Source organism: Gracilinanus agilis, chromosome 3, assembly GCF_016433145.1.
Source record: "Gracilinanus agilis isolate LMUSP501 chromosome 3, AgileGrace, whole genome shotgun sequence".
Lineage (NCBI taxonomy): Eukaryota > Metazoa > Chordata > Mammalia > Didelphimorphia > Didelphidae > Gracilinanus > Gracilinanus agilis.
The window spans coordinates 4,449,731-4,457,978 of record NC_058132.1 but is presented as its reverse complement, the minus strand read 5'-3'; the positions used below and the strand labels follow the sequence as shown (position 1 = coordinate 4,457,978).

Here is an 8,248-nt window from a genome sequence, read left to right as displayed (position 1 = left end):
CTTAAAGCTACAAAGCTTTGGTAAGAATGGGGGAGGGAACAACAACCTTTAGATACTAACAACTTTTAATAACTTGAGAATAACACACTCATTTCTCACTCCACACTAGTGGATTAAATGAATGTAAAAGATATGATCAGGCCTTTAGACTGGGACAAAAATTGATCCAGTTCTTTGAAAGGAAATAGGGATAAGATCACAGTTAGCTGGGGATTTTGAAACTGAGTATTGATAACATGAAATCTTTTCTTTCTTTTAAAGTGCTAACTTTTGGGGCAGCTGGGTAGCTCAGTGGAGAGTCAGGCCCAGAGACAGGAGGTCCTAGGTTCAAATCCTGCCTGAGACACTTCCCAGCTGTGTGACCCTGGGCAAGTCAATTGACCCCCATGGCCCACCCTTACCACTATGACTCTCTGATTAGAAGGAAAGTAATTATGAAAGGGAGTAGTAATTAGGACTTTGTTCATGTTATAGAAATGTTTTATTGTATAGCATTTACATTTTAAGCAATAAAGAATATATGACTATTTCTCCAAGAACAATATGGTTTCTCAATGAGGGCATGAAATTCCCATAAACAAAAAATGTGTCTCCTTTACCATTGTCCCCAAAAAGGAGGGTGCCCTGCCTCTTACTTATGAAGGAACTTGTGTCCTGTTTCTCTTTAGTCTGAGAGCTCAATCTTAGAATATTGCCCGAGTCCCCATGAGTTGATTATTTCCAGAGACAAGGTGGACTTGAACACCTCAAATCCTCCCTTATTACTTCATCAGAAGGGTTGGACTTCTGCTCAGACCCAGAAATCAGCCCACTGCATCATGAGCCTGAATCCTTGGATAAAATGGACTGAACAGTAGGGACCAGGTTCCCAACCCTTCCACATCTTCCCCATGCACTCTTATTTTGTTTCTTTGGTAAAATCTATACATGCCAATAAAAAACAGGAAACAAGTAAGTGCCAATTAACTAGGGAATGGCTGAAAATAACTATAACAGATGAACACCAACAAATAGTGAGAAAGAATGACAAGCATTAGGATTTCAGAGAAAAAGTACTTTTCATTGTACTATTTTTAGCACAGTATGAAATTTGGGGTTTAAGGAGGGCTCCTCTGTGGGACAGTCTATGAAGTTTGTGCTACAGCAAAACACCTTTCCTGGGGAATTGGAGATACTGATTCTTAGGTCCAGCATAAGATATCCAATGTGTAGTCAAGTATGAGCTCAAGGTGAAGCCTTTCTTGTAATCATTTCCTTTACACCCCTTCCTTCCAGAAAGAATATTAACTACTGATAATACAACTCTTCTCTATCATTTCATATTTTATTTTTTGACAATGAAAATGACACTAATTTTTCACTCCACAGAAAAAGGTTTCTCTTAAGTGTGGATGCTTTGATGTGTGACAATATTGCTCCTGTGTGTGAAAACCTTTCCACAGCATTTACATAAGGTTACTCTCCTGTGTGAATTCTCTGATGTGCAGCAAGAGAGACCTTGCATGTAAAAGTCTTTCCACACTGTTTACATTCATAAAGCTTCTCTCTAGTGTGGATTCTCTGATGTGTGGCAAGACTGCCACTCTGTGTGAAAGGCTTTCCACATTGTTTACATTCATGAGGTTTCTCTCCAGTGTGGACTGTCTGATGTCTGGCAAGAAGGCTCCTCCGCGTAAATGTCTTTCCACAGTGTTTACATTCATAAGGTTTCTCTCCAGTATGGATTTTCTGATGTGTAGCAAGATAGCCCCTCTCTGTGAAAGCTTTTCTACACTGTTTACATTCATAAGCCTTCTCTCCAGTGTGGATTTTCTGATGTGGAGCAAGATTGCTCCTATCTGTGAAAGCCTTTCCACACTATTTACATTCATAAGTCTCTCTAGTGTGAATTCTCTGATGTGTGGCAAGACTGCCACTCTGTGTGAAAGCCTTTCCACACTGTTTACATTCATGAGGTTTCTCTCCAGTGTGGACTGTCTGATGTCTGGCAAGAAGGCTCCTCTGTGTGAATATCTTTCCACAGTGTTAACATTCATAAAGTTTCTCTCCAGTGTGGATTCTCTGATGTGTAGTAAGATAGCCCCTCTCTGTGAAAGCTTTTCCACATTGTTTACATTTATAAGGCTTCTCTCCAGTGTGAATTCTCTGATGTGTGGCAAGACTGCCACTCTGTGTGAAAGCCTTTCCACACTGTTTACATTCATAAGGCTTCTCTCCAGTGTGGATTCTCTGATGTGCAGCAAGAGAGATCTTCCATGTAAAAGTCTTTCCACAGTGTTTACATTCATAAAGCTTCTCTCCAGTGTGAATTCTCTGATGTGTGGCAAGAGTGCTCTTCCTTGGGAAAGCCTTTCCACATTGTTTACATTCATAAGTTTTCTCTCTAAAGTGGATTCTCTGATGTTTAGCAAGATGGTCAGGCTCTGTGAAAGCTTTTCCACACTGTTTACATTTATAAGGCTTCTCTCCAGTGTGGATTCTCCCATGTCTGGCAAGAGAGCTCTTCTGTATAAAAGCCTTTCCACACTGCTTATATTCATCAGGTTTCTCTCCAGTGTGGATTCTCTGATGTAAAACAAGATGAGATCTCTGTGTAAAAGCCTTTCCACATTGTTTACATCCATTAGATTTCTCTCCATAGTGGATTATTTGATGTATAGCAAGCTCAGAGTTTTGACTAGAAGGGCTCCTGTCTTTATTACTCACAGAAACCATCTTTACATGTTGACTTTTTGGATGTCTAATTAGATCTAAACACCCGCCAAAGGCCATTCTCCCTAGCTTACATTGATACATGGGCATTTCAGGAGGTTTCTTAGGGGACTCAATAAGTCCTACTTCTACAGGAAAGCATTTGCTGTTTTTACTATCCTGACAACACTCATTTCCTGAGGTCCATTTTGTATATCGATTTAGAACTGAATATTGGCTGAATTTCTCAGCAGTTTCATCAAATTTACAGTCACTCTTTGGATTTTTATTTACCTTCATATTAGAGTCACAGATTTTTCTCAAAATGAAGTCACAGGGACCCTCAGTCATTAATCTTTGGGGGCCACATCCTTCCACAAAAAGGTTCAGCTTTGTAGACATCTTCATTTCAAAATTGGTCTCTGCCTCTGAAGAAAACAAATAATGACATAAACAGAGAAGGAAGAAGGGCACACAGACACACCCACAGAAATATATGTTCTTTCCTCTGGTGGTAGAAAGTCAAATGATTTTTATTCTATTTCCCCAGGCAAAATGAAGTTTTGAAACAAACAAGAAGAACCAGTCTTTGCATACACTATTTGGTCATACCTGCAAGATGGGTAATTTTAGGAATACTTCCACATACAATAACAATGAAACCTCACAACTGTTATAAGGGTTTCCTAACTCTTTCTGATTATTGGTATAGTATGGTGTTACCAATAATTTTGTCCTGTGTGGACAGGCTGTTGGTGTGACTTGAGAAAGATGGTTTCTCGGGCAGTCTTAAGAATTCCGGAAACAGATAGAAAGCAAATTCTTAAAATAAATATGTCCCTAAGCTAATAATTCTTATTCTATCCACCATACCAAAATCTGATCATCAAGGATTTGCTTCTTCCACAAAGTTGAGGCTATTCTCTCTTCCTAACTTATCTAAATGCCCCAAACCCTTAATCTATCAATTCTAACATAGATTATTAACTTATACACAAAAGGAGTAAGTTAGATTTCCCTTCTTTGCTGTGTAAGTGAAAAAATAGCTCAGAATCTCCACAGCTTTTCTCCACCCAACGATCTCCTCCCATTTGTCAGGTCTGTTAAATCACTTTTAGATGTGAAAAATACTGAGATTTTCCAATCTTGCCAAGCAGCTCTAAGGACCTACTTTCAGAACAGGGAGGGTCAGCTCAAAGAGTGAAAGTCTGTTGGATAACAGTCTCTCAAAGCACTCTGGGAATCCATCTGAGATTCCATTCAGATTTTAAAGAATCCCAACTTATAAACCTCTCATTCATTTATCAATAAATGATGCTACTTAACCATTTCCTAATTATCAAATAACTTAATAATCAAATAATTCTCTACACAACAGACCTGTGACACAGGTAGGCCCAAGATCCTCATCATACTTTGCAACTCATATCATGAGTAAAGAATGGAGGAATGGCTTGATCAACTTTCTGGCAGTTAGACTACAACTCAAACCCTGTGCCTAAGCATGCTTTGTCCACAGTATTGGACAGTCTTTCTACATCACCCTTCCTATTTTTCTTAAAAAAAGCCATGCTTTGATTATTATAAAAATGTTATGAATCTTGGGTAACCCAGATAGTCATTTTGGAAGCACTATCACATAGTCACTCTTGGTAAATGTTATATACTAAGCTGAGAAACAACTTCACACTTTTAAACTCTTATGTAAGTCATTTTCAAAGTGGAATAAGTTTTTTTCTTTTCTCTACAGATGCAAAGATGTTATGTCATTTAGCATACTAAATATTCATCTCTATACTGAGTCTATCAACCATCATTCAGGAAATGAACAGCATAATTCGGCATAATTCTGCCAGTCCCCAAGTCTAGCACTCTCTTCACTACAACAGATAAAAGACTTTTGGGAAAACAGGCTTTATACACCTGCTTTCACCTCACTCACCTGAACAGGAGGAGCTCCTTGGGTCTTCTTGCTCTAGCAGCCAGGGTGCTTCCCTTTGCTGAAAACAGGACATAAAATTTGCCCTAGGAACTGGAAGCCCTGGGCATAAGAAGGAAGGGATCAGGAGAGAAAAATAAAAAATACCATCTCTTTAATGGCATGCAAGGCCTACAGAATGGTTTCTGTTATATTTACTGTTGGGACATTTGCAGAAGGGTTAGTGGATCATGGAATCCATTTGTAATCAGAAAATTCCATCTTGATTTACCTCTTGTAATAGAAGGATAAGCACATTTCACAACTTCTACTATCTAGAAATTAAAGGCAGCTGGTAGCAAAAGGGTAAAAGAAAAGAACTTGAAGTCAGAAAAACAAATTGAATTGAGCCTCAGAGAGATGGAAAGTGGGTCCCCTTGGGATAGTTATTTAACCTGTTTGCCTCAGTTGCCTCAACTATGAATTGAGGTCAATAAGAGTATCAAATTCATAGGAATGTTGCTAAGTGAATGAACTCCTTTACAAGTGAATAATCATATAAAACCACAACCTCAAAGCAAAAACTCAAAGAAACAACGGAATAATTGTTTATGTTTTCACTTGGATTTCAACTCCAACAGTTTTTTATTAGGAGGCATTTTTTGTCATAAGTTCCTCAAAACTGTACTGCATTATTGTATTGTTGAGAATAGCCAAGTCTATCACAGTTGATCATTCCACAATACTACTGTTACTATGCACAATGTTCTCCTGGTTCTGCTTATTTCACTCTGCACCAGTTCATTTTAGCCTTTCTAGCTCTTTCTGAAATCACCCCATTCACCATTTCTTATAGTACAACAGTATTCCATCACCATCATATACCACAATTTGTTCAGCCATTCTTCAACTGATAGACATCACTTCGATTTACAGTTCTTTTCTACCACCAAAAGACTAGTTACAAATATTTTCCTACAAGTAGGTTCCTTCCCCTTTTTTCTGATCTCTCTGGGGAACAGAGCTAGTGGAGGTATTACTGGATTAAAAGGTTTGCATCATTTATCACCCTTTTGGAATAATTCCAAATCACTCTCCAGAATGGATAGATCAGTTCACAACTCCACCAGCAATGCAATAAATGTCCCAATTTTGCCACATTCTCTCCAACCTTTGTAATTTTCCTTTACTGTTATATTGGCCAATCTGGTAGGGGTGAGGTTGTAACTCAAAGTTCTTTTAATTTACTTCTCTAATCAAGATGGATCAGAACAATTTGTCATATGATTAGTGAGACCTTTGATTTGACATTTTGAAATGAAAAGCAGCCAGGAGGAGAACCCAGGGCAAAGATCAACACTTTTTCTTTTTTTTTAATCATTGACCAAGGCTCAAAATCCTAAACATTTGGCTTGGGATGAAGACATTCCCTCAATGAAAGATTCAGGGTTAACAGAGAAAATGGTCCTTACCCAAAGAGAGTAGATTCTGCACATTCTCCAGCATGACCTCCAGGTACAGCTCTTTCTGAGAGGGGTCCAACAGGCCCCACTCCTCCTGGGTGAAGTCCACAGTCACATCCTTGAGTGTTATTGACCCCTAAACCAACAAAAGTCACAAGACATAGAGCTGAACGTTCAGAATTCATCTAGTACAACCCTCATCAAATGACTAGGACACTGAAAAACACAAAGGATCTACCCAAACTCCTAACCCTGAAGAGTGCCAAGAGCCAGCACTAGAAATCAGTTAGTCAGTGGGAGTAGAAATCCAGAAGAAAACAAATGATTATCACTTGTTTCTGTGGATGTATGAATAAGGGTTTTGTCTTTAAAAGATTACTCTTATAAAAATGAATAATATGGAAATAGGTTTTGAGTGATAATATACATAGAACCCAGGGAGAGAACAAGAATCATGTAACTATGGGGAAAAAAATAAAACATAAAATCTAAAAAAAAAAATTATAGCAATGAATGATATTGAAGACTTTTGTTGGAAGAATAAAAGCTTTAAGTCCTCCTCAGGCTGGGAAAACACAATCCTGTTGGTCACACTCCCATCCCCAGCACCTAGCCCTGAGGCCCTCCTATAGCCATTGGGGAATGGCTGTGAGCAGGGAATGTGGGGGAGAACCTCAGGGACTGCCCTGGAGGCTGCCTTTGCTGGGAGGACAAAAAGAGGGGCTGGATGTCCTCAGTAGCCCCTGCCCTGGCCCCGACCCTCACCTGCTTCTTTTTCCACTGTCTAATAAGGCACAAAGGCCTGGTCAAGGTTGACCCTCTGCCTGACCCAGGAAGCAAATCCCCTGTCCTCTGGCCTGGAGGAAGGAGCTTGGCTGGAGACCTATACAATAGACCTTCCAGCCCTGCCCAGAATGCCCAGCCCTTTCCTTCTGCTAAAAATGTACCTTTTCCTGTCTGTGCCCTCACCTGAGCTCCCCCCTACTTTTTCTGAAGCCATCCCAGCAGGCCTAACTGACCCATCCAAACCCAGGACCGGAAGGTCAGGAGCAGAGCCTGTCCCTGGGCCCTCCCTAGAGCTGTGGGACACTTGGCCATCCCCCAATGACAGAGGATGTCACACTGGAAGAGTGAATGAATGAATGAATGAATGAATGGCAACACCTGGGCCTGTCTGAGGCCAGGAAAACCCTCCAAACATGATTGCATGTGGGGGCAGCCAGGGCTGACCCTGGAGCTCCCCTTGAGGAGTAGTGATGGTGTCCCTGGAGGCCTGACAAAGACACAGGTCTCAGTTCTGCTGGATTCCAGCCTGGGAGAGCTTGGCCAGGGCTGAGGATGGGCTGCACTCACCTGGGAGGGGGGCCTCGGGATCCCGGGGGCCATTCCCTCTGGCTGCAGGCTCTTTGCTAGAGCCCCAAGGTGGGGGGACGTCCTCTTTGTACACCTGTGGGGAAGGAGAGAGGCTCAGAGGGGCTCCCAGGGCCTTCCCCTGGCCTCAGGGGAGACTCTCCCTAACAGGGGGTATAAAGGTCAAATTTAATGGTTGGACTTAAGTATATGAAATAAGGTGGTCGCTGAAATTATTATATCTCAAGTCAGAAGTTTATTTACCAAACCAAAATAGAAGGGAAACAATAAAGTAGAGCAATGTGAAAGAGATTAGGGAAAATACCTATACTAGTCCTCAGCCAGGAGGGTCCCTAGTGAGTAACCTGGAGGCCTCCTCCAAGATGGAAGCTAGTCTCTTAGGAAACTGGGAAGGGAGTCAGCCTTTCACTCACCCAAAGTAGTCCAGGAGTCAGAGTCTAAGTTCAAGCTGAGCTCCAAGTCCAAGAGCCAAACCACAGTCTCCAAGGAAGCTCCCTGGAAGGCTCTCCCCAATCAGAAGACTCTCTCCAGAAGACAATCTCTTCAGAGCATCTTCTCAAAGACCATCTGCTCTGAGGGAGTTCCAGGCTTGCTTTTATGGTGACTTCTTGTCTCCTCCCCTCTTCATACAGCCAATCACAGTTCCCAAATTGTCTGGCATTGCCCAGGGGCGGGTCTCTCTGGGATCTCCTTCTCACCTCCTCAAGGTCAATTTCTCATGGAAAAGGTTCACTTTCCTGACTGGCCAGTTTCTGAGCGCCTGAACTCTTCAAAGAATTCACAAGTTTCCCAAAGAGTTAAAAAA

The 8,248-nt window shown here is 41.2% G+C and overlaps 1 pseudogene; it reads right to left on the bottom strand.

The window, feature by feature from the left end:
* Positions 1-484: 484 nt before the first annotated feature.
* Positions 485-8,036, bottom strand: LOC123239430 (annotated as a pseudogene).
* Between the last annotated feature and the right edge of the window lie 212 nt (positions 8,037-8,248).